General features: G+C 59.0%; 2 long non-coding RNA genes across 2 annotated transcripts in view; both read right to left on the bottom strand.

Moving 5' to 3' along the window:
- LOC138120062 (uncharacterized) overlaps window positions 1-22877 on the bottom strand; it is a 33053-nt gene extending 10176 nt beyond the window's left edge. The window contains exon 1 of the long non-coding RNA XR_011155719.1: window positions 22753-22877. This is a non-coding gene — a long non-coding RNA (uncharacterized lncRNA). The remainder of the gene's footprint in view (window positions 1-22752) is intronic.
- Window positions 8937-13330, bottom strand: LOC138120061 (uncharacterized). Its single transcript, XR_011155718.1, has 4 exons — window positions 13246-13330; window positions 12029-12125; window positions 10614-10782; window positions 8937-9491 (listed from the first exon to the last, which is right to left on the bottom strand). It is a non-coding gene; the product is annotated as an uncharacterized lncRNA (long non-coding RNA).
- Window positions 22878-24825: the final 1948 nt, after the last annotated feature.

The following is a 24825-nucleotide window of genomic DNA, read 5'->3' on the forward strand; positions in this document are numbered from 1 at the left end:
GCCAAGGTCCCTTGCAGGGAGAGGAACGCACCACTCAGACATCACACTCCCTGGATGTGAAGACACATGGGAACATCCCACATGCCCAGCCCAGCTCTTCTCAGCCCACCCGCCACGGCCCTGGGGTGTGACAGGACCCTCCAATCCATGGCTCCATCAGGCAGCGGAGGCAATCAGCTGTAATTAACGGCTGCTGCGGGCAAAGCGCGGCACAGGGACCTTCTTTCCTTCTTTTCCCCAAGACTGCAAAATAAATTATCCTGCAAAGTTAGCAGAGGCTGAGCTATGGAAACAATTAAACAAAAATTAAATCTAATTCATTTATACTTGGAGCACAAAGTGGATAATGTGGGGGTTTTCTTTGCTCTCCTCTCTTTGCCTTGGTGTTACAGAGGACTATTATGGGAAATTAATCACGGGGAAAAGCAATGAACGTGATCTATCGCTCTTTAAAAGTGCACTGTAGTGATTATATAAAAATCTATTAGAGAGGCCAGGAAATAGCAGAGTGACACCATTTAAAAGAAAAAAGGAGACCGGGCTCATGGCAAAGGATCGATTCCTTAACTGACGGATCCACGGCAGAGGAAGCGGGAGGAGGTCAGACCGCGGGTGGGCAGCGGTCAGACCCGGACGGCTCCGAGGGGCGCAGCCAGACCCCAGGGCTGTGCACGGCCGAACAGCGCTGCACACCCAAAAACCTTGTCCAGCGTCCCACACGCCGCTGCAGGGAGAGCTGACCCCGCGGGGTCAGGGCTCCCACCGAGCACAGTCCCACAGCGCTGCCGCACAGGCGCAGGGACGGCCGCCCCAGGCAGCCGCAGCGTCCCACCACATCCTTGGTGGCACTGCCCCACCTGAGGGTGCCCAGGAAAGTGACCCCATCAGTAGCAATGATCGGCAGAGCAGACCCGCCCTGCTCGGCCCCCGGCACACGCTCGGCTCTTTAACAGCGGTGATAAAACCTTCACCGAGGCAGATTCCACCATAAATCCCAGCCGGCAGCCGGGCCGGCCCCGGGCCAGCCTGACGCTTTAACGACGCCATCAATCCCTGAGGAGCCCGAGGCGGAGCGGGGGGACACCCGGGCTGCAGCCCCGGCCCGCGGCCACGCAGGGCTGAGCCCCCCAGAGCCTCCGCTGTCGGCGGGTGCTGCACCCTGCGACCGGGGCTGCGCAGAACTGGTGACTGGCCACACGGCTCCAGGTGGGCAATCCCACCCCAACAATCCCGCATCTCTGGACTCGCCCACGGCCACTGCAGCCACCCGGTGCCATCACCCCACGGCTACCACTTCCAAACGCCTCCCGTTCCACATTAGCACAGGGAAACACCTTTATGGGAATTTAATGGCAGTTTCTCCTCCCCACCAGGCGTGTGGAAGGCAAACACACCACACTCCCTCCACTGCATCATTTAAACGATTTGGGAAAAAAAAAAAAAGAGTGGAAAAAAACCCCCCTTTGATCTCAGCAGCCCGCTTGTTTAGCCCATGCAGGGATTTAATTGAGAAGGGATGTCCTTGAATAAATGCAGAGATGTCCTCACTCCCCAGGAAGGCTGCTGCGAGTTGAACAATCCCCTGTATGAGGTTTTCTGCTCATCCAGGAATATTCTGGGACAACACAGCCCCGGGGCCGCTGCCGTATGTCACCCATCCATCACTGGGAATGCCGGTGGTGGGCAGGCTGCCGTGGCACAGGGATGGGTGCGGGGGCCCCAAGCCCTGAGGGAGAGGTGCTCCCAGGGCTGGGGACACCACTCTGCCCCCAGACCCAGCACAGGGGGAGGTGGGGGGCAGGAGGTGGAGCAGCCATGCACCCAGTGGGGTGGGGACCAGGGCTCACCTGGCACAGGCAGAGGGGCTGCAGGCGGGACATGGTGCCCCAGAGAAGCCAAGTTACGGCACAACAGAAGGCATGGGGCAGCCGGTCCCTGAGAGCTGGCACTCACACCCGGGGCGCCAGCACTGGCCCCTGGCAAACGCCTTCCCTGGTGCCAGGCTTGGCAGGAGTGGAGGAGCCGCAGTGGAGAGCCCGCCAGCCCCGGCAGGGAGCTCGGCACCACCGGCCACAGCGGGCAGCTTCCTGCTCATTTCCTCCCGGCCTGCAGCCCCTGCCAGTGCTCAGCACCCCGGCATCCCTGCCCCTCCTCTGCCAGGTCCCTCCGGCCCAGCCGAGCTTCCTGCCAGTGCAAAGCCTCGTGCCGAGGAAAGGAACCAGCCCTGGGGATGCCCTTGTGCCACACGCCTGCGAGGGGAACCAGAGAGGGGCAAGGACGGCCAGGAGGAGTTCCTCAGCGGCAGCACTGCACCCACAGATTTGGGTCTCTGCGTCTCCTGCCCCTGCCCAGCGCAGCCGGTGTCAGGCGCCGATCAGCAGCATCCTCCTCCTCCTCGCCCTCCCCGGCGCAGCCGCGTGGGTGTCTTTGCCGCAAGGCTCCCTCGCCAGGGAAGCGCCGCGCTATTTTAATCCGGCATCTCCCACCATCCCAGCGAGGTTGGCTGCGAGTGCAGCCCCAGGAGAGTTCTGCCCCGCGCCCCCGCGCCCCGCACCTGTTCCGGATGCAAGGAACACCCCGAGGCTGTGCTTGGAGGAGCCAGGGAGGCAGGAGTGGGCTGGTGGGCACTGAAACCCAAGGAGGAAGCTGCTTTTACCCTGGAAGAGAATTCATGGTGATGAAGGCGAGCGCAGGGAGAGGACATGGGAATTCCCAGCTCATTAAAGTGCTGGCATCTGTCAGCCCATGGTAACAGCAGCTCCTCTTCTCCTCATCCATTAAAGTTCTTGTCCTCCCCCTGCCCAGGGGACTTGTGCTCAGCTCTGCAGTCGCCCCACCACTGTCTCACCGCTGTCCCACTGCTGTCCTACCAGCTGTGCCACCAGCATGTGCCAGCACAGAGCCACAGGGATGCTGGGTGCCCACAGGGATGCCGGGCACCTGCGGGGCTGGTGCTGGGTGCCCACACGGACGCTGGGCGCTCGCGCAGTGCCCGGCCGCAGCTGTGCTGGCGAGTGTGGGCGGCTGCGGGCGGAAGGCGAGCGGGGAGCGCTCTCAGCCCCTGGACTCCCTGGCTGCGGTGGCTAAAGGCGAGCTGATTAAAGCAATTAGGATTTTAAATAGTAACACCAGAGTGGCTCATCAGCACTGAAGAGGCAGTCAACTGACAGGCTGAGGAGCCTATTTAGGGATCCTGTTTGGCTGAGGATCCTCAGTGAGGCCCCAGGGCTCCCTTGGAGAGAGGGTGCCGGCACAGGGGTGCCCCAGGCACCCCACAACCCCCCCACCCCCCCAGTGCCCACCTGGGGACACAGAGCAGCCCAGTCAGGGGGTGCCAAAAGGGACGGCCCTGTGCACGTAGCCAGCTCTGTCCCCTGCCCTGCTGCCACAGGGACGCCAAGGAGCACACAGAACTGCCAAGGAGTGCCCTCTGCCCACTCCTCCCTTTCCTTAAGATTGTTTATTTTCTGTAATAAAGGCTCTGGGAAGTGAACGTGGAAGGAATTTCACAGTGTTTCTCAGGAGGCACTGCTGTGCAGCAGCAGCCCCAAAGCAACAGATACAGTGTCTTTTGCAACAGCTAAAGCCCCCCCCATTTTGTCTGCTTGGACTCAAGGGCTGAGATGCCGGAGATTTAAGGCAGCCTGGTGGGAAATCCATCTGGTTTGGTGTATGCGGATCTCCAACCACAAAGGACTCGTGTACAGATGCAAGAGCAGCATAAACAGCCTTGAAACACTCCGTATCCTCCCCGCTGCTCATTCTCTACACCTGCACTTGCTCCTGGCTGTGCTGGCTGATGCTGGGGTGCCCACGGGTGCAGTGCCCAGCCCAAGCACCCGCCAAGCCCAGCGCTGCAGGATGTGGCCCCCAGGGACAACGGGGGGACAACTGCAAGGAGCTTCCCAGTCCTGTCTCCATGGGCCCTGTGGGCCAGGACTGGGCTTCTGCTTCCAGACCTCCCATCCTCACTCCTGCAGCTGCATTCCAGTGGGGTGGCGAGTGGTTCAACATGCCCAGGCTCCAGGGCTCGATCCCCTCACTCTCAGATGGGGGAAAAAGGGTAAAAAGGAAAGGGTAGGAATGGGGAATGAAGGGCAGGGGTGGAGAGGGGAGAGGAGGACAGGAATGGGAGGGGAAGGCAGGAGCTGCAGTCCAAGCACAAGCCACTTGCCGACTTTCTTGCAAGCTCCGAGATGCCGTGGGAGGGAACTGGCACAGGCGCATTACGTTTATTTATAGGCCTTTCTGTGGCACTCGATTAAACACTGTGGTGGAGATATTGCAGTGTGAAGAGTATTTAGAGCCATTTAACACCTCTTAGTCGGCAAAAGTCCATCTAATTCCTGCAATGAATTGGAAAAAAGCAAGGGCAAGAGCAAGGAAGGTGCCCTCTCAGCCCTGGTTCCACCTGGAAAAGAGATCTTGTGATCCTTGATGCACTTGTGGCAGTGCATCCATGAGCCCCACATGATGCTCCACTGCCTCCAGGCCAGCAGCCCAGGGACCGCTGTTCCCAGCAGGACACTCCCGCACAGCCTGCCCAGCTCCCACGGAGCTGCCTCTCTCCAGCCGCTGCAGCATGCTCATGGCACGCTGCTGGTGGCACAACTGCACAAGGTGCTGGCCAGCCCTGGCACCCCCAGGCCCTGCCTGTGCCAGCCCCAGCATCCCCAAGTCCTGCTAACGGATGGAGCCTGCCCAGGGGCACAGGAATTCCTGATGCTCAGGAGAGGCTCACTCCCAGCCTTCCCTGGGTATCTATAACTGCTCTGCAGAACCTGCCTATGGCAAAGGGCTGACCTGGGAAATCTCCAGATCTCGGGAAAGCCATCAGGGGAGAGAGTTCAAAGGAAAGGCTGCCAAGTGCACACCAAGGTGAGCTCTAATTGCACCACTGCAAATCCACTGCTGGCCCTTTCGCCCTTGGATCGCTTTGTCCCACGCTGCCCTCTGCTGCAGAGCTGGGCCTGCCCATCCCCCAGACACGGGGACAAGCCATGGGAGCACCCAGGGTGCTGCAGCTGTGTGGCCACACCGCTGCTTGCCCGTGCCAAATGGACGATGGACTGAGGCTGAAACACAGGGAGATCACACAGCCCTGGGCGATGCCACTGAAGCACCGCCAGCTCCTGGAGAAGCACATTCCCCCCGGCTCTCCCAAGCATTGCCCCAGCACCAGGGACCCTGAACCCAGCAGCATCCCAGCAGCGCTGGTTTCGGTTCAGCTGAGCGTGTCCCAGTGCCTGGACAGGAGACGCTCTCCGCTCTGCCCGGTGACAGAACCTCAGAGCCCCAGCAGATCCCACCCCCGGGTGCCGGGGGCTGGCCAGGGCCAGTGGATGTGGGGTGCCAGGGCTCGCCCCGCCAGCTGCTCCTGTACACCCGGGCCCATGTCGCTTGCAAATGGATGCAATTAAGTTGATACTGCAGCGGCCCATAATTGCTGTTTCCTCAGCTTGGCAACACGACCCCGGAAGCCCCCATTATACTAATCACTGTGACACGAACACAATCGCAGAACACATAAAAACCTGGTGTGCTTCGTGCTGAAATATAACCCTGCCGAAGGCTGAGCTGTGCCATAAATCTGCTCAGCACTTAACACTGCCGGCTAAATGGCCCCGCTTAATTATAGCTCCATAAACAGGACTTTATAGCAGTATCAATACTGTCGAAAATCAATCCCGCTGATGGACAAAGGGACGGGCTCATTTCCTGCTGCCCTGGGGCTGGGCCACCACTGCTCCCCACAATCCCATCTCAGGGGAATCTCCACTCCCATCTCGGACACGCGGTGCCCAGCCGTGCTCCACCGGCCGCAGATTCCACCCGGCCTTGGTCCGGCATTGCCACAGAGCCACAGCCAGGACATTAGCATGGCAACCCACACCGATCTCTGTCAATTATGCTTCAGTATTTGAGCTCTAACCAGCTTCAAATTGAATCAGGGCAAAATCATCAGTATAAAAAGTGCCCACACCAGCCCTTCAATTCCAGCACTGGGAAAAAAAAAAGTTCTACATCTCATAATGGCCTTCTACCCCATAATGAACAGGAAAAATAAATTAGATTCCCAGCTAAGGGTATATTTATACAATTTCATTATGTGCCCATGAGCAAGTCTGGTTTTCACCAAGATAAAAATGAGCTCTCAGCAATGCTCGTGCTAAATAAATGGAGTGATTTAACAGCTTAACAAGGAGTGCGACAGAGGGGCTGTGGAACTGTGGCAAAAATGGAAAATAAAAATAAAAAATATCAAAATGCTTGTGTTTCCTGCACTGCACTGGCACTGCCGAGCCAGATCCACCCAGGAGGAAGGAGACAGCAACGCTGGGACTGTGGGCGCATCCCAGGCTGTGAGCACTCGTATCCTGCCCAAATGAAGCAGTTGGGAGCAACTTCTGACTGCTTCATCTTCTGCTGCTCAATGTCCAAGTGATCCTCATGAGCCAAAACCAAAATCCCAGTCCCTCTCCTCGCTGGCTGCCAGAGGGTCCAGCTCACTCTCGCACTGCCACAGCAGCTCAGGGATGCCAGGGCTATGAGTGCCAGCTGCCTGCAGGAGCAGTGAGGATTCTTGTGGCAGCTTTGGGGCTGGAAAGGGATATTTGCATCCTGGAAGTAGTTTCCAGACTCTGAAAACATGGCTCCTCTCCCAGTGCTGCTGGGAAATTCCCAATTCCTCCCTCCTTCCCAGTGGAAGGAACCTCCTGTTACCCAATTCCCATCTCCCTTCCCCACTTCCAGCCCTTCTGCTGCTGGGGGCTGCAGCACGTGTTCCCCGCATCCATGAATCTCTCTCATGCAGCCAGGAGGGATCTGGCCAGAGTTGGGAGACCTTCTCACCCTTCCAAGGTTATCTGCTCCCAGGGAAGGCTCCTCCATCCCGCCTTCTGCCGCTCCTGAAAAGAGCACGTCAGCTCCCCCCAGCCCCATCCTGGGCCACGCATCCATCTGGGCTCAGCACCGTGTCTCTTCTCCAGCACAGTCAAGCTGATCCCAAATCCATAACCCACACTTGAATAGCTCATCCAGTTAATGGCAGAGCTGCCAGCAGGCAAATCTGTCCTCTCAGCATCAGCAAAGCCAGAGTGAAGCAGTTGCCTTTTTTTTTTTTTTCTCTCTCTCCTTTTTAAATCAATCGCGAGGCCACATGGTCCATCGGTGGGATCTGGAGACCAGGAGCCATCTCCAAGACGGAGCTGCTGACTTGGCTGCCTATCACAGCTCTCCTGCCACAAGGTGACATTTCCCCCTCCATCCTCCCTACCCCAGGGAGCCGGGTGGATTAATAGTTCAGCGGGGCTTTGGAAATGTGTGCGCCGGGAGTTATGAGCCTGATTCATAACAGGAGTTCCCTCCCCTGCTACAGAGATTAATCACCGGTGCAAATGCAAACACCGGTTGGGCTCGCCCGTCCCCAGACCGCGGCACAGCTGGAGCGGAGCGGAGCCGAGCACGCTGCCGGCTCCCCTGCGCTGCTGCCGGGGCTCGGCCACGCCTGACGTCGGAGCCTGCACCTCCAGCATGATGGAAAAATGAACGCATTGTGGTTCCGAGTGCCTGCGTGCTCCATGCGAACACGGCACAAGCCCTGGAGCCTGCCTGCGCTGCCTCCTCCCGGCAGGAATTACTGGGCAGCACAAGCTCTGCTCCGGCCCGGAGGAGCTCAGCCCCTATGGGCACAGACTGGTTACAGTCGATTTATCCTTAAACACCTCGATAAACGCAGCGAGAGCCCAATCCCTGCACCAGGGATCCATCCCTCTCTCTGTGGGGCAGCTCCCAGGCATCGCACCAGAGGTGCTCCTGCCCGCTGGGAAGCTGCAGCTGGAGAACACCCGAGCCCAGCCAGCACTGCCCTCCCTGCCTGGCCCCATGGGCACCCACCAGTGACCCTGACGTTTCCACAGGCTCCTACCCTGAACAGAGCCAAGCTCTTCCCAGTCAAACCAGCCCTCCCAACACCATGCCTGCCCGAGGACAGAATGGAAATCTCCGTTCCCAAGGGGACAAGGACCATCCCCGTGATGCTCTGTTCCGGCTGCTCTGGAATTCCTTCTTTCTGTCCCTCTAACATAAATAACAACCAGATCATTTTTACCACACCATTTTCTCAGCCCCAAGCAGAGCTGTTTCCCAGGCTGCTGGAATCCTTTACAACCCCCAAGAGGATTAGCAAATGATTTTTCACTCTTCCCTTTCGATTGGAGAGAAGAGGGATCTCGGCTCAATCGCAATTAGAGTGAACTGCGGCTCGTAGGCAGAGGAAGCTGCGGTTCCACTGTGCGGCAGGAATGATCTAATCAGGCACCGGGTCAGATCACCAAAAAACAAACCCCTGCAGAGATGATAACGGCTCATACTTGCCCCGAGCTGAGCCGGCTGTGAGCACTGGGCCTGGGGAGGCACAGGGAGGGGGGTGATGGAAATCACACAGCAGCACAGGAACCACAGTACAGTGGTGCAAAATCAGAGGTGAGGACCTCTGTACTGTGCCTGGCCTTCCTCCTGGGAGGAGGAGGAGGTGAAGGAGGAGGAGGACTCCCACATCTCCCTGCTGACATTGGTAAACCACCTCCCCAGGCGACAGTGTGGGTCTGTGCCAGCTCCCCAGGATGGAGGAGCATGGGCAGCTGCTGGAGGACACCCCATCTCCTTCCTGCTCCCAGCCCCAAAGGCCCCCATGCTCGGGAGTTCCCCAGGCAGGCCCAGGGGCCACAGTGCCAGTGGAGGGGTCCTGCTGCAGCACTGGCCCCAAAAGGGAAAAAAAAATTGCCTTCTCTGGCAACCCTTACTCTGCCCTTCCCAGCTCCCCCTCTGTTGCCTAATCTGCTCCTCATCCCGAACCAAGGAGGCTGCAGGTTCAGTGGGGCTGGACGCTACAGATTAGATTGCATCTGTCTGGGTATAAATAATTTACTGCTTGATGGTCAGAGTGAATTTAATTAGTTCTTGTTCTCCTGATAGAATCAGCCCACCGCTGCTAAAGCATTTCACTCCGAATTAGCCTGAGAAGCACTAACAAGGCAGCGCTAATTTTACACACACGACATCCCCCACAGTCTCTGAAAATACAGCTCCACAGAGCAGGGAGCAGCGGCCCTGCAGGGCTGGGAGAGGGGCAGCGTGAGGGACGAACCCCAGCACAGCCTGGGCAAGGAGGGATGCGGGGAGGTGGCATGGATGGGCACCAGCACCCAAATCCCATCCCTTCACCTTTTGCTCTGGCCTTACTTCCAGTTCCCCAGGGATCTGGAGAGCGGGCAAGGGGGCAGGGAGCTTGTAGCTGGCAGAGCTGATAATGCTGCCTGTTGGGTCCCCTCCTGCCTGGGAAGGGGCTCCACGCCAGCTCAGTGCCCACCTCACCCCCCTTCTTCCAGCTCCCGGGGTCATGCCAGGCCACTGGCTGCTGGAACTGCTGCCACAGCCTTGGAGAAGCACCAGAGCACGTCAGCGCTCCAGGGGGACGCGTGCCCGCTCACCTGGAAGGGAGAGAAGAGGGGGGAACAGTGGAGGCAGCTGCGGTAGATGGGCACAGATCGCTGGGGCAGCGCCGGGTCCCGGCAACCCCCAGCCCTGGGCTGCACCCCCAGCCCCAACAGATGACTCTGGCACCCCGTGTTCAGCATCCTGTCCAAGCCCAGGCTGCATACTGACCTCATCCAAGTCAACAAGGGGTTCAGGCATGACCCAAGGCAGTGAAGGTGGGAGAAAGGCCCCTGCCCCACCGACTGTATCGCCACAAACTGAGCTCCTGGCCCCCAAAACCGCCCAGCCCTGTAACGTCGCAACCCATTTTCCCTGTGCTCAGTAATGAGCCCTGGGTTCTCCTCTAAGGACGGAGCCTCTCTGCCTGCAATGCTTTACTGCTCCTGCCTCCCTGCTCTGACCTCCCCTGTCGCCACCAGGATTTATGCTCCACATTAACAGTCTGCCCGAGCCGCTTCCCGCTGGGGTGAGGTGGCACCGCAGCCGCCTGTGCCACACTGAGCCCTGCTGATGACCCCAGACCCCTCTGAACAGCTTAGGGTGACACCCCCCTGTCACCAACATCTCTGCAGACGCAAATCCAGGGCATTTCCACCCAAAAGTGAAATTTTGGGGATACGGGCCAGCAGGGAAAGGCTCCAACAGCAATGATGCTCTGGGTTGTACCAGAGGGACCCTGCTTGAGAGGACCATGTGGGGAACTGGGTGCTCCTGTTGATTCCTGCCTGGAGCAGAAGCAGCCCACCATGGGCTGCTCCCCAGCAGCTTGGTGGCCACTGTTCCTGCTGGCACAGCCACACTCCCACACATGGAACAAACCAGCTTGTTTGGGCAATGGCTCTGAGCCGCTAATCCTCACCCAATAAATCACCTGTAAAGGTGAAGTGGTCACAGCCACTGGCAGCTGTCAGGAGCCACAGGGGCAGAGGCCACCCCTCAATTCGCCCCAGCCCACAGCTGCTGGGCCGCTGGTGTCACAGACAGGGATCATCCCCAGGGCACAGCAGCTTGGGGGGAGCAGCATCCCTCCTTCCCTCCATGTCTCCCTCCCTCCACGAGCTCATCCTCTGCCCAAGTCACTCTCCCCCCACAGGGAACAGCCCGTACGATCTCACCCTCTCTCCTATTTACGCATAAGCCAAGCTGACAACTCCTCTTCATCACGGTGTCAGAGCCTTCCTCGGCGGCCATGCATCTCAAGCAGGACAGCACCATAAATATTGCATAGGAGGTGTTTCTAATCTAGTTACAGGCTCAGCCTCTCACGCTCTTCCATCAGGAAGCCTTGGATTGAAATTGAAGTGTATTAGTATAATTTTATCAGGTTTTATTAAGCCTGGGGTCTCACGTTTTTGATATATAGTTTTAATTAAATTTTAAGTCAAAGAATGCAGTCGTTCATATTTTATCTTGCACATTGGGAGGAGGCAGTTAATCAGCACGTACCAAAACATCCCTTCGCCCATGATGAACGGGCAGAAACTTTGCCAGCAGAGCCCAACTTCCCTCCATCGCCCACAGCCCAACTGAGCCCCTACCCAGCTCCAGCCAAATCCCCATCCCTGCGCCCTCCTGCCCTCCCACGCCAGCGCTCCCGCAGGAGCACGCGCAGGTGGAAGGGAAAAGCCTCCGGACTAAGCAGGGAAGAGGGAAGGTGGCCCAGAGGCAGCTGGCACCAGGGGCTGCTCCGGCTGGGCTCAGCAGCTGCCACTGGCAGCAGGGGAGCGGGCAGAGACCCAGGAGCAGATCCTGGCAGGCCCTGCCCGCACGTCCCGCACGGACAGAGCCAAGGGCTGGACCTTCACCTCCCCTCAGGGCAACCACGGGGCTTTGGGCTGAGCCATGCACTGGAGCCAGGGGCCCAGCCTGGATAGTTCCCTCCATCCTGGGAAAAGGGAATCCCAGCCCCTGGCTGTGGGGACTGCCCAAGCCTACAGTGGGTCCCCGAGGGTGCAGCAGCCCCTCAGGGATGGCACAGCCCCCAGCAGCTGCCAGCTGCACGTCGGTGCCAGGAGCATCACCAGCACGGTGCACTTCTTTCTGCTAAGAGCAGTTTGGGGACACAAACCTTGAGGTCTGTGCCTTCTGCCAGCGAGAGCAGCAGATGCCACCGCAGCTGGCACTGTCGCTGCCCTCACCTCATGGCTCCCTGCCCAGGGAGGGCTGTGACTCCTTGGGGACCCAAGGCCACAGTGGTGGCAGATTGCTCACAGGTCCTTGGGAAAGGCTGATTCATCCTGGCTGGAAGGAGCCGTGGCACAAGGCAGAGCAGAGGCAGCTCACCCACCCACCCACCCCTTCCCTGGGCATTGTGATATGTCTGGCTGCAGTTGTGCCCTCCCCACGCACCGCTGGGGCAACACAACTGCATCACATCAGCCCCCATGCACCTTCCCCAGCTGGAGCATAGCAAACCCTCTGCTCCAGCCAGGCTGGGGTCTCCAGAGACCTGACTTAGAGCATCACCACACCCCCAGCAGCAGAGCTGGGGGACAGGAGCTTTGGGGACACACAACACACTCCCCCATACCTGTGCCAGCACGGCCTTAGCTGGGGCCAGAGATCTCAGAGGATTCCTGAGGATGGAAACAGCTCAGCCCAGAAACATCTCACGTCCTGGACCTTCCCTGGTGTGGAAAGCAGGAGAGCTGAGCACAGACCTGTCTCTCCCAGTTGAGGTGCTGAAAAATTTATCATCAAACTTGCCAAAATGAACTCAATTAAAAACCACTTTAATGGTATTACATAAAAAAAAAAAAAAAAAAAAAAAAAAACTCATCTTTCCCACATCAAGGTCCCCATCTGGAAGAGCAGCAGAAACCACCAGCACAGCGTTACAGGTGATGGGTACAGCCCTGCCAGTGACAGCCACGTCACTGACCAACGCACCCCGGCAGGGCCAGGTGCCCATGGACTGTGGTGGCCCCAGGGGAGCAAGGGACCACGGGAGCTCTCAGTACTCCCCTGGGACTTGCTCCAGCATTCCACTGCCTCCCCGATAACCACTCCAGCATTCCACTGCCTCCCCGGACAACCACGTGCCATCCTGGGGAACAGCCGATGCCTGCAGCCAGTGTGACAGCACACGGCTACAGCGCCATCGCTGACAACAGCGACGTCCTTGCGACGACGAGGGAGGGAATCCCAGGACAAACAGGAATGGTTCTGCTCATCAGCTGCAAGACTGATAGACTTGGGGGGTGGGGAGCATGTTTTGCATTTCCTTCCTTCTCCTTTGCAAAGAAACAGGGATTTGGGGTTGGATTTGAATTTCATCCAGAAGAAAATAATTTCGTTTGAAAAGGAAGCAGTTGGATTGCTTAACACGCTCTGTCCCTACTCCCATTGAAACAGGATTTGAAGCACAGAGAGCGTTTCAAGCCAAGCAGCCGCACTCCTGCTGCACCACAGCACGTGGGTTACCCTGGGGCCCACCAGCTCCCTGTGCCCCACCAGTCCCTCAGCCTGATGGGACGGAGCATCCTGCGGGCACCTGGGCAGCAGGAACCCCACACAGCTCCGAGACTCCGCACCAGCAAAGGCTTCCCACGCACAGGGGCTGCAGGAATCACTGCCGGGGGGCTCCTGTCCCCCAAACCCACAGCTCAGTGCATGCGACACCCCAGCCCTGCGCCCGCCACAGCAGCAGCACGGCGCCGGCGTGGCAGCTGCCCACCGGCATCCTGCCACCCACCCCAGTGCCAGTGCTGCCGGGGGCTGTGGGTGCCACCAGGGGCCTGTAGGTACCTGTGCCGAGGCTTCAGATAAATTTTAGCTGGGCAGCAAGAGAGCAGGGCAGCACGAGCTGGCGAGCGAGCACGCTGCATGTCATTCCAATGCGTGTATTTATATCCTTCCCCGACGCAGCATCCCTTTGTAAAGGCACGGAGCGCGTACAGGCAGGGCTGTCAGTTCAGCGGCGTGGTACAAGTGTTTGATATGGAGATTTTGGCAGTGGGAATGGATGTACCTCGCTGAGAGGTTTATGTAAAATGACAGCTTCTGGAAAATGAAGCACTCAGATATAAAAAAAAAAAAAAAAAAAAAGAAGAAAAGAAAAATACAAACAAAAGGGAGGGAGGGGAGGCCTTCGCTCGGCGAGGCCAAAGCAGATCTCTACTCCCCGCTGGCCCCGAGCAGCTCCCACCCCAGGCGGCAGCAGAGCACCGACCCCACCAACTCGGCTCGGCTGGTTCAGCTCCACACACGTGCTCCCCCACCTCGGCCGCTGCCCCATTTCCATCCCATCCCATCCCTCCTCCTCTCCCCTGTTTACGGGCTGAGCCTTTCATCGCCGCTGCGCGTGGGCGTGCGCGGGCGGCGGGAGGAGGATGCCTGGGAGCGCTGCTGTCAGCGGGCCGGGAACACGCTGCAACTCCTGCCACGGCAGGCTGGGACGAGGGACACGGCACCAACAGAGCCGGGCACTGGCTGGGACCCTCCCCAGGCTAGGATTGCGGGATGCTGCGCCAACACTCCCCGTGCCACAGCCGGCATGGGGGGACACGGTGCCTGTGGAGCCGGGCAGCGGCCGGTCCCCATCACGCTGCCGTGCCAGGGGACAACGCTGAGGCCCACAAGCAACTCCAACACCCATCAGAGTCTGCACTGGCAGACGCTGCTGGTGGAAGCTCAGCTGAGGCCAGAGGCACAGCAAGGGGGATGGATGCGATCCCACCTCCAGACAGACCCAGACCCATTTTCTGGGGAGCGTTTGCTCCCTCACTGACTCCCACCCAGGCTCCCACCATTCACCTCACCTCAACCGACTCCAGCTGCGGGAGGCAGAGATAAGCACCTGTAGCAGGGCCATCTCATCCAGGAAGGAACGTGGCAGCAGCACCCAGCCAGGCCGGAGTCCGGCTCATCCTTCCGAAGCCACAGCCAGCTCCCCCCTTTGGTTTTACACCCTCTTCCACCCACTGTGCCCAGCAGGGATCCGTGCCATGGCCGAGGTGGAAGCAATTCCTGCTGCAGCTATAATGATCCATAAAGAAGCTGACTTGTTTCTTACCGCTCTGAAATGAAGGATGGTGATTACCCTCCATCCCAGTCCACAAAGCCTAATCCAAATTGATGGCCTCCCAGAGATTGCTTCTCTTGCCTCTCACCAATCCAATACCCAGCTCCCCTACACACATCTACTCAGGAGCAAAACGTCAGCGTAATTCACGCAGGCTCTGGATGGAAAGGCCATTTATCCTGCAGGAAAGGCTCCTGGACACGACATTACATTAATGGCACGTTAGGGAGAGGTAGCAGTGCCAGCCCTGCCTTTCTCCAGGCCACAGGCAGCAGGGGAGGGACCTGCTCCAACCCCCTCAGGAAGGAACCCCTGTAAGAGACCCCTCTGCAAGGTGTGGAGGTGCCGAGGAGCAGCGGCGCAGGGCAGCGCGGGGCTGGGCACAGCTTGGGCTCCCTGTAAATATCCTGGAGCAGGACTGACAACAAAGACAACAGCTGAGCCACCACCATCCACCCCGGCAGCACAGCACAGCCACCCAGGGACCCGCCCTGTCTGCCCCCCACACCTGAGGGGGACCTGGGGGAAAGAATCTTTGATGTCCCGATCCTGGCACGTGTGCGTTTGTCCCTCTGGCACAGCCGCTTCTGCAGGTGCCCACAGCAGGGCTCGCTAGGGACCCGGCAGGCCAGGCAGTGAGGGAGCCTCAGCCACGGGCCCCAGGACACGAATCCGAGGAGATGGCAGCTCTGTCCCTGGAGCACCACGCTCAGGCCACTTGGCTCCACCGTCTCTAAGGATCCACGTCACCGAGAGCCTCCGCTGACCTTGGGCATCACTGAACAGGAGCCCCGAGGCCCCCAGCTGGCCCCTCCCCTCGGCCGGGCACTGAGGGCTCCCGCAGCCCGGCCTCAGGCCGTGAGCCGCTGGACACACGTGTCAGCCCACCCTTCGCTGCTCCGATCTCCTCACTCTGCTGCACCGCAGGTGTGCGCGGCACTCGGAGCCAGCGCGGCCGCCGAGCCCCGCCAGGAGAGCCGGCTCTCTAATTACACAGATAACAGCAAATCATGACAACAGACCACCGCGGGGACCAGCGGGGACCGCAGCCGCTCCGACAGCGGGGGCCCCGCGCCTTCCGACAGCTCTGTCGCTCCGCACTCGCTCCCCGCAGCCACGGGGATGCAGCCGCGGAGAAAAAAAACAGGAGAAGGAGGGAGGGAGGGAGGGGAGTGGGGTCTCTTCACCTGCTGCCCACTGCAGCCCTTCCCCCCGGCGCACTCGGCTGCTCCCTGGGCACTGACGAGAGGTCCCGTCCAAAGAGATGGGCGGGAGGAAAAAGTGCCCTGTGCAAGATGAGGCCAAAGCCGTGGCACCATCTGCCCTGGGGGGCACCGGGAGCCCCTGGGAGCCCTTACCTGCCTGTGCAGGGGCACCCCCGGCACACAGCACCCACAGCCAGCACCAGGGCACGGGGGCACGAAGCCGGCACACCTCGCCCCAGGGAGGGCCACCCCATCCCGGCATTCCCCACCGACTCCGGCACTAACCCAGCACCCATCTCACCCCGAGGGAAATTTCTGTGGCGAGCAGCTGGAAGAGGGCTGCGCTGAGCCGGGGAGAGCCCGGGCAGCCTGACTCACCGGCTGCCATCGCTCCCACCCCGCGGCAGGTGGGCGGCTGCGCCAGGAGGGGCTGAGCGGGGATGCAGGAGAGGGGGGGCTACGGGGAGGGTATCCCCGGAGAACAAGGAAAACAAATCCAAACTCAAGCGATATTCACGGAGCCAGCACAGCCACCACCGTGCCCAACCAGCAGGAGGATCCCGAGCAAAGCCATGAGGACCCAAGCACTGCTCCAATCCCTCATCCTCCCCAAAATTCTTCTTGAACCAGATGTGCCCTCACAGTGCCAGGCCTCGGTGCATGCATGCGCATGTGTTTTCATCCCAGTCTTTAAATGAGGTCTTTGCTGAGAATTTACAATTCCCTCATGGCCTCAATCTTGCAAAGATTGCTTTTTTAACACTGTTGGGCTTTAATTCTAATAAGCCTCCTCTTTATTACGGAACCAGGTCACATTGCCTTGACACTGCAAGAAAATCTTTCATCGGGAAAGAAAATGGAGAAGGGAAAAGAGAAATGAAGGAAGGGAGGACGAGGAAGACAGGGAGACAAACAAATAAAAGCTGCTCCCCTCAGCCTGGGGACTTTGTGACCCCAGTGAGGAGCCGGCGGGCAGGGGGAGCAGAGCCTCCCCACGGTGCTGCTCGCACCCCGGACGCGCAGGATTATTTCTGGTGCGGCTTCACTTCCCACGCACCCTCCCACCCTCCACTGCTGAAAACGCCGAGAGGAGCGGGGGGGGGGGGGGAAGCTTGACAAAACTTTGACAGAATGAGGACAGAGTCCAGCCCTGCCCGGACAGATGGCCACCACGGCTGGCCCAGCACAAGGTCCCTGTTACCTGGCTGGAGCCGCGGGGACGGGAAGCGGCGCAGCAGCACCAGGCACCGCCAGCGCCGGTACCGCTGCCAGCAGAGCTCACAGCCCTGCACTGGCAGGACGCAGCACAGCTTCACCTTGCCATCCAACAACTGCTCAAGCATCCAGTGTCCCTTCTGGAGTCTCCAGCATCCCCCCAGCACCCAGAACTGGGCTAGGGGGGCAGCTGCTGCCTCCCTGGTTCCCCAGCCCCTGGGGTTTGCCTGGCTCAAGGCACACAGTCACAACCCACTCTGCCAGTATCTTACATCATGGCCACTGTGACAGAAATGGGCTGATCTTGTGCCCCACCTGGGCTCCCTGTGCCCGCATCCGTGACCTCCCAGCGCTGGACCGGGGGCAACTCAGTTGGGACTCATTAAACCCCCCGCCTGCACTGGCTCCTGGACAGCGAGGCCCTGTCAGCCAAACCACAGTGAGATGGGACTCAGGGCACTGGCCCCTGCTCCCAGTGCCTCCCACCATCCTCCCAGCAGCCCCAGTGCCTCCCGTGCCCCACGGCAGTTTTGTGTCACTCAGTGGGAGCATCCCAGGCTGTGCTGGTGCACAGCAGTGTGTGACCGTGGCACATTGCATGTCACCAATGACACCAACAGAGCAGCCCCCTTCCCAGCCTGCTCCAGAAAAAAAAGCTCTTGGACAACCCAGGCTGAGCTTTACCACATCAAACAGCTCCAACAGGAGCCTTTTCCAGGGTGGGCAAAGGGACAAGGTTCCCAAACCCCAGGAGGGCGGTGGGGGGAGGCCACGGCTGCTCCAAATGTAGATGTTTAATTCTCAACACTGGCAGCTGCACTCAAGGCAGGAGAGGCAGGGAAGCCATGCACAGGGGTAACCATGGCAACTTCACGGAAGTTAAATAAAAACTTCTTTAAAAAAAGCTAACGAGGTCCCTGAATCATGCTTTATCAGCTGTGTTGCTATAAAGATCGAGATCCAGCCAGCTCAGGATTCCTAATTACTCCTTGAATATACTGGAGAGAGCTTTATTTAAAAAAAAAAAACTGGCTATGCATGGAACAATTTCGGCCTCTCTCCACACCGGGATTTGCACAGTCCGTGAAGCACCTTCCCAGATGGATCTGCTGGTGAGAGCCCTCCCAGGCAGCCCTCACCTGCTCATGGCTCGGGGGGCTCTGGTGGCTGCACCCCAAGCCCTGTTCTTGTGGAGGGGGCACAGGGAGAGCCCCACCAGTGCTGCTGCCACGCCATGCCATGCCAGCACGCTGCCTCCCACCGCAGCACTGCCCACAGGAGCGTCCTGTGCACCCGGCTGAGGCTGTATCCTGGATCTGGGTGGCTGCAGCAGGTGCCCTGGGCTGGCCATGGCCCCCTCGGCGCAGGGGGATGTTCTCCAGCATCATCCACCACCCCTGCATGCTAAACACCTGCACACAGAGCCCTGCAGTCCTGATCCTGCCAGAGAGGGACTCAGGCACCAGGGCAGTGACACCCCGACCTCAAGGATCACCATCCCAGGCCCAGAAGGCAGCCAAACCAGTGTCCATCCTCAGCAGCTCACACCCCTCGCCGCCCCATCCGGTGCAGAGCTGCCATCACTGCCCACAACCCAAAGCATGGGTTCTGAGAGGTCCTTAAACCCTTTTTCCTGCAAAACAGACTCTTGGACGACCCCAGTAATCTCTGGAGAGTGAACAGACCCTCCCAGCCCACAAACAGACCGTGCTGGAGCACACCCACAACCCAACAGCACACACCCACCAGTGGCTGCACCCCAGCACTGTTTGGGGAAGTTCCACTGAAACCCCCATTTCCATCAGCCACGGCAGCAAAGGCTGCTGGAGGATCTGCCAGAGCCAAAGGTTTGTCAGCAGTGACCAGGGACCTCCCAAACCCGCAGACACAGGACAGCAGTGCCAGCACCCCCAGCTCTCCCCTCCTGCCCCCACACAGTCTGAGCCCCAGAGAAGACAGCACCGAGAGCTCCCTGAGCCCGGCTGGGCACAAATCCCAAAACTATCACATTTAGCCAAAGGATGCCGGGTTTTCTGCTAAGGAGAGGGCTGCACCATGAGCAGCTTTAAAGGGTTATTTGAGTCTTTATTTTCACAGCTTATGGTACAAGTAAGTGAATTACAAGTATTATTTACTATATTTTTAAACTCATTTAATTTAAGCTGATTCTGAATGGAAATTAGAATTCAATTAAAATGTGGGGGGGAAAGTCAGCATTTTGAAGCAGATTATTAAGTAAAGCTACATTAAACATGTTGGAAGTATAAATATCTGGGAACAAGCTCTATATTTACAAGAGGATTTATTCAGCCAAGGAAGTATCATCCATGGCCCAGGAACTGAGGAACCCGTTATCAAGGTCAAGATTTTATCAGCAGGTCTCAGATTCTCACATCTGTGTTTCACCCAGAGCTTGATTAAGAGTTTAGAAGCCTGGAAAACTCTCCCTTTTGCTCCAGCTCCTGCTTTAGAATTAATTGTTTATCGATCCAACAGGAGGAAAATATTCTCTCTTGCTGCAGAGGAGCTGCCGGGAGCTGAGCCTGTTGTCAAAAGTTGTTTTATCACTTCCATAAATTCCAGCTGCGGTGACTTCCTCAGCCTCAATCGCCCCGTTTCTCCAGACATGCTCACAGGTCCCTCCGATAACTTTGGCAGATTACAGCTCTCAGGCCGCTGCCCAGATTCCCACTTTCAGGAACCCCCAAATCCATCAGACTGCCCAGAGGGAGCAGCAGTGGCTCCATTCAAAATCCACTAGTCCCGGTCCTCTTATATACGTAAATCCCATTTTACCCCCACCTCCTGCCTGGGCAGCGCTGAGCACCAGAGGGGCACAGCAGGCACTGTGGCACAGGCAGGAGAGGAGGGACCCTGCTGGGGCTTGGAAGTCCCCATCCCCACCCCTGGCACAGCATCCCACACACCCTCACACCAGCACCAGCACAGACCTGGTTTTTGGTTTGGTTTTTTTTCTTCCCCCAGGTAGAAAAGCATCCCAGAGGGGAAATGTGAGCAGTCTGGCAGGGCCCACGGGAGCATGCGCTTCTTCCACCTTCGGGAAAACCAACAGCAAAACACCGGGAGAAACCAGCTCTTCCCATCAAGGAAACCCTCTGGATCCCCTTCCTCCCACTCAGGGTCCACCCTCTCAGCCCCTGAACCTCCCAGGTGATGAGGGTAGCAGGAGGAGAAGACACATCCACAGTGGATAATGGAACAGGAAAAGGGATCCTGCGCTCCTGTGCGCATTTCTACCCATTAGAAATTCAATCTAGTCCAGTCAGGAAGAGACAGGGATGCCTGGAGCATCTGCGTGCGAGCAGAGCGAAGGGGAGAACTGCCTTCAGACTGGTTTATTAGAGGTTCAAAACAACTGTAATCTCAATAACTAATGAAATGACAGAGAAGGTGATTTTGCTTCCTCATCTGGTATCCCAGCCTGTCAATTAATTTGCAGGAACGTACATCCCAAAATACCTCAAACAATTCCAGCAGAAAGCACTGGAACAGCACCAACAGCAGCCGCTGCCTGTACAGCGAGAGGAGGGAGGAAGGAGAAGCTGCTGCCAGCAGCACCAAGCATCCCAGCCCAGCCAGGGATGGAGCATCCCAATGGAAGAGCTCTCGACTGGCGGCAGCTCCGTGGTGATGCCCAAGGAGCTCCAGGCTCCCAGCACCACTGGCTCCAGGCTCCCAGCACCACAAGGCTTCAGCCGCAGCTCCATGACTGCAGCACCTCCAGCACAACCCCCTCCACCTTCCCCCAGCTCAAACCTCCCCCCCAGCTCCCCTTTCTCTGCCACGGCCCTTGGAAAGGAGCAGATCAGCCATAAGGACTCATTATCCACTGAGCTCTCACCCTGTAAGGCTGTAAATTAAAAGAGAACTCAAATAAATTACGGAACTTCCCTCATGCCTTTTATTATCTCAATAACCTTCAGAGGGATTTATCCACCGTCAGCTGAGCAGCTGAGAGCTGTGCCGACAAACTAATTCAAGAAATGCACAGCTGAAAACCTTTATGCACCAAAGGAGCAATTTGGCCCAAGCTGCTGGAGAGCAGCACTAGGGAGACCCTCACCCCCCCAGTGCCTGAAGCCAGCTGGCTCAAGCCCCACTAACGCACTCCCCTCCAGCTGGGGAGATTCCCCTCAGCCACGGTGGCAAAAGAACTAAACTGTCCCATCCTGGGTGGGAAGGAGAAATCCTGCTGTGCAGGGCAGGGTGGCAGAGCAGCAGCTGCACAGAGAGACAGGCTCTGCCACCAGCAGAGGCTGCCCAGCCATCCCAGTGCTGGGATGTCATCCTGGTAATTCAGGACGACATGTTCTGGTGATGGGAGATGGAGAAACAGTGCAAGTGGGAAAGAGAAAAATCCCAGCCCCTGTCACAGAGGGACTGCATGAGTGCAGAGCGTATGGAGCGTGCACCTCTGGCTGAGGAAAGCTAGAAGAGGTGGTTTGCCAAAGGGGGCATCAGAGAGAGCAAGGGTCGGTATCCTAAAACATCCTAAAACCTCCCAGGCTGCCCAGGAGCAGCAGGAAAGGACAGGAAAGGCACTGCCACAGCCCTGTGGCCAAGCAGACGTCTGTCAACGACGACTCCCTCAGCACCTCAGCTCTGCAGTGCCTGTCCCCACACGGTGCCCAAACTGCCAGGGAGGAGCAAGAGCTGCCACTGCCAGGCTGGGGCTTCCCAGCCTCTGTCCCCAAAAGCATTCAGCAGAGGTTCACACGCTGCTGTGGCCACAGCCAGGGCTCTCTGTGGTGCCAAACAATCACACACATCACTCCAAAGGAGGGGGAGAAATAAAAATTCTTCAGTATTTTCTGTGAAACAGCAAACAGAGCCTTGGCACCTCTCCCTGCAGCCAGGAATGAGCTACAACCAACAGCCAGGTCCAGGCAGCCCTGCCAGCCCCAGCCACTGCAATCAGCCCCCCCCCCCCCCCCGAAAATTATCAACTCCAGGCTCTTTCTCCATCTGTTATCCAGAAAAACAGCCTTAATTTCTTGCTTTGTGAGGCTTTATCATGCCTCAACCATTTTAGCCTGAAAACAGGAAGCTGTTTGGGAAGCAGAATGCCTTCATCTCTGCACTGTACCCAGCATGGCCAGGCCTCCAGCTCTGGATATCACCAGATTGCAAACACCACTGGGCAGCAGGATGCAGCCCCAGAACACTGGGAGCTGAACCACAAGCCCTGGACATCCCAGAGAACGATGGGCACATTAGAAGGGAAAAAGAACAAGGCATTCCCCAGCGGGCTGTGTCCCCCAGGACAGAACGCAGCAGCCAGAGCTGCCCTGCCCCAGTGCCAGGCATCTCTGGAGGCACTGAGTGAGCGCCAAATCTTCACCAAAGGCAGCCGAAAATAGCCAGGATTGTTAATGTCACGCTCACTGGAGTGAGAAGCCGAGAAATCCCTGCTCCCCCCATCCCTCCGCCTGCACACACGAGCACTGCCAACGCCTTGCCAGGCTCCCACTGAATGGATGGGTCTGTGCCCCCAACTCCGGGCACTCACTGCCCGTGTAGGGCCAGACCCACACCCCCGCCCCGACCCCCACGCCACGGCTGTTTACTTCAGCTCTGCCCTGATGCCCTCGGAGGTGACGCTGCAAGCGCTGTGCAGCTCCTGGCACGCACACCTCTGGGGACCAGGATAACGGCTGGAGAATGGCACTGGGCATTTCCACATGGAAAACGGCACTGGGCATTTACACACAGCACACACATAACCCAGGTGACCCCCGAGGGGCCTTGGCCATCCATCTGCCCCTCCCCACGCACAAGCCCTGCACATACCTGCACTGGAAGCCCGTCTTGCAATGAAATTCCTGGAGACAGGCAAGGATTCAGGAGAAGAAAAGCCCAGGGAAAGCTGCCTCGCTTGCCTGACTGCCCCACAGCTCACCCAGCCCAAGCGGGACCCTCTCTTTCTCATCCTTTATCTGGACTCCACCTCACCTCACCCAACTTTTTCCTACAATTTACCTTCATCTGGAGGCTGTAATGACAATTAGCACCAGGTTTCTGTTAGCAGCTGCCCCTAATTAAGGGGCAGGACGAATCCTTAACACAAACTTAATGGGGCCCCTCACACATCGCGCGTTGCCCCTTGATCGAATCGGCTTAGCCACCGAACCCTCACGGGCTCCAGCACACCGCCGCCACAGAAGCCGGTCCCGGAGCGCCGCGGGGACCGCCTGGTGCCGGGGTGGACGCTGCCAGCCCGGCCTCCCCCGCTCCGCCCGGAGCCGCCAGCCTTCCCCCGGGATGCGCTCCGGCAGCGCCGCCCCGGGGCTGCCGCTGTGACTCCCGGGGCGGCTCTCGGTGGACATCCCTCCCCAGAGCCGCCCCGGCGGAACTTCACCGCCCCCGCCCCCCCGCTCCCCTCGCCGGTGCCGCCGGGCGGGGGTGCGACGGTGCCGCCGCCCCCGGTAACTCACGCGCTCAGACGTCCCCGCCGCGGCGGCGCAGGGCGGCCGCGGGTCCCCGCCCGCCGAGCGGCATCTCCCGAGCAGCGGCGACCGGGGCAGCCCGGCGGCGGGTCGGGCTCTCCGGGCTGGGTCGGGCTCTCCGGGCTGCGCTCACCGGGCCGCCTCGCACGCGGCTGCGCCCGCGCCACCGGAGCCACCGAGCGCGCGCGCCCGCCCCCGGCCCCGCCCCGCGGCTGCCGCCCCCCGCCCGGGGTCCCCTCCCTCTGCGGGGAGACCCGAGCGCGATGGGGGGGGTCGGGACCCTCGGCCCCCCCGCACCGTGCCCGGCGGCCGCTCCGCACACGCTCCCGCCGCTGCTCCACCAAAAGAGCCGGGTTTTGTCTGTTTCTCCCCCAAAAATGAGCCTCCAGCAGCGGCGCCGGCACGGAGCGGGCTGCCCCGGGGGATTCTCGCAATCCCTCCCTGTCCTCAGCAGCACCGGGCACTGCGGCCCCGCGACTGGTGAGGAGCAAAGCCCCCTGGACAAGCCGGATCAGGGACACCGATTCCATCACTGTGCATCCACCTGGACACTGGGTGGGATACCCGGGCACTGAGTGGGATGCCCAGGCTTACGGCAGCCCCTGGCAGGACGGCAGCGGCAGGGGGGAAGAGGATTTCCATTCCTCACTGCAAACACTGGGAAACACAAGGCAGTGCTGGGAGCCCGCAGCATGTAGGTTTGTAGCATCCCCCAGACTCACTAAAGCTCCGTGCGTGTCTCGGCCCCTTACCCCTTCTTCCCTTTCAATCACATTTAAGGATCTCTGGGCAGTGATCCGGGCATTCCCACCGCAGCTGGAAGCTTCCTGGGGTGTTATGCAAGAGCAGACCTCTGGCATTCACGGCTGTGTCTCGTTCTCCTGCTGCTCATCTCCTCCCCCGGGAAGCCAGCGGAGCGGCGCAGACCTGCGCTATCGGACTGAGCAGACCCCGGCTGTCAGCGGTCCTGCTCTGCCCTTTCCTGGGCTCGCTGCCGGGAGGTTCCATCTCGGAAAGAGCCATGAGCAGTGGCCGTTCTGGCAGCGGGTCCCTCCCAGTGGGCAGCCAAGCCCCCTGAATCCCGCCGGCTTAGGGGATGTCACAGTGCAGTGACAGCTCCTGCTGGCGTTCCTGGATGGGGCTCAGCACCTCTTCCTGGCTCAAATGATTTATTTGTGCTTCCCAATAGTTAAGACTGTGGTGAAGCTACCCAAGCTCTATTTCCTGAGAAATATCTGGAATATCTACAGCCTGCCTGAGCAGGAAGTTATCTCCTATGAGTTTAGCACAGGGTCATCTCTGAGACTTTCTCAGTCTCCTGCAGAGCCCACCCGCAGCCTCCCAAACCAGGCACTGCTCCCCTCCCCTCATACAGCTCCCCTTCCCTCCCGAGGGCTCTGAAGACCACTCTGGAGAA

This window comes from Aphelocoma coerulescens, chromosome 18 (assembly GCF_041296385.1).
Source record: "Aphelocoma coerulescens isolate FSJ_1873_10779 chromosome 18, UR_Acoe_1.0, whole genome shotgun sequence".
In the NCBI taxonomy this organism is placed as follows: domain Eukaryota; kingdom Metazoa; phylum Chordata; class Aves; order Passeriformes; family Corvidae; genus Aphelocoma; species Aphelocoma coerulescens.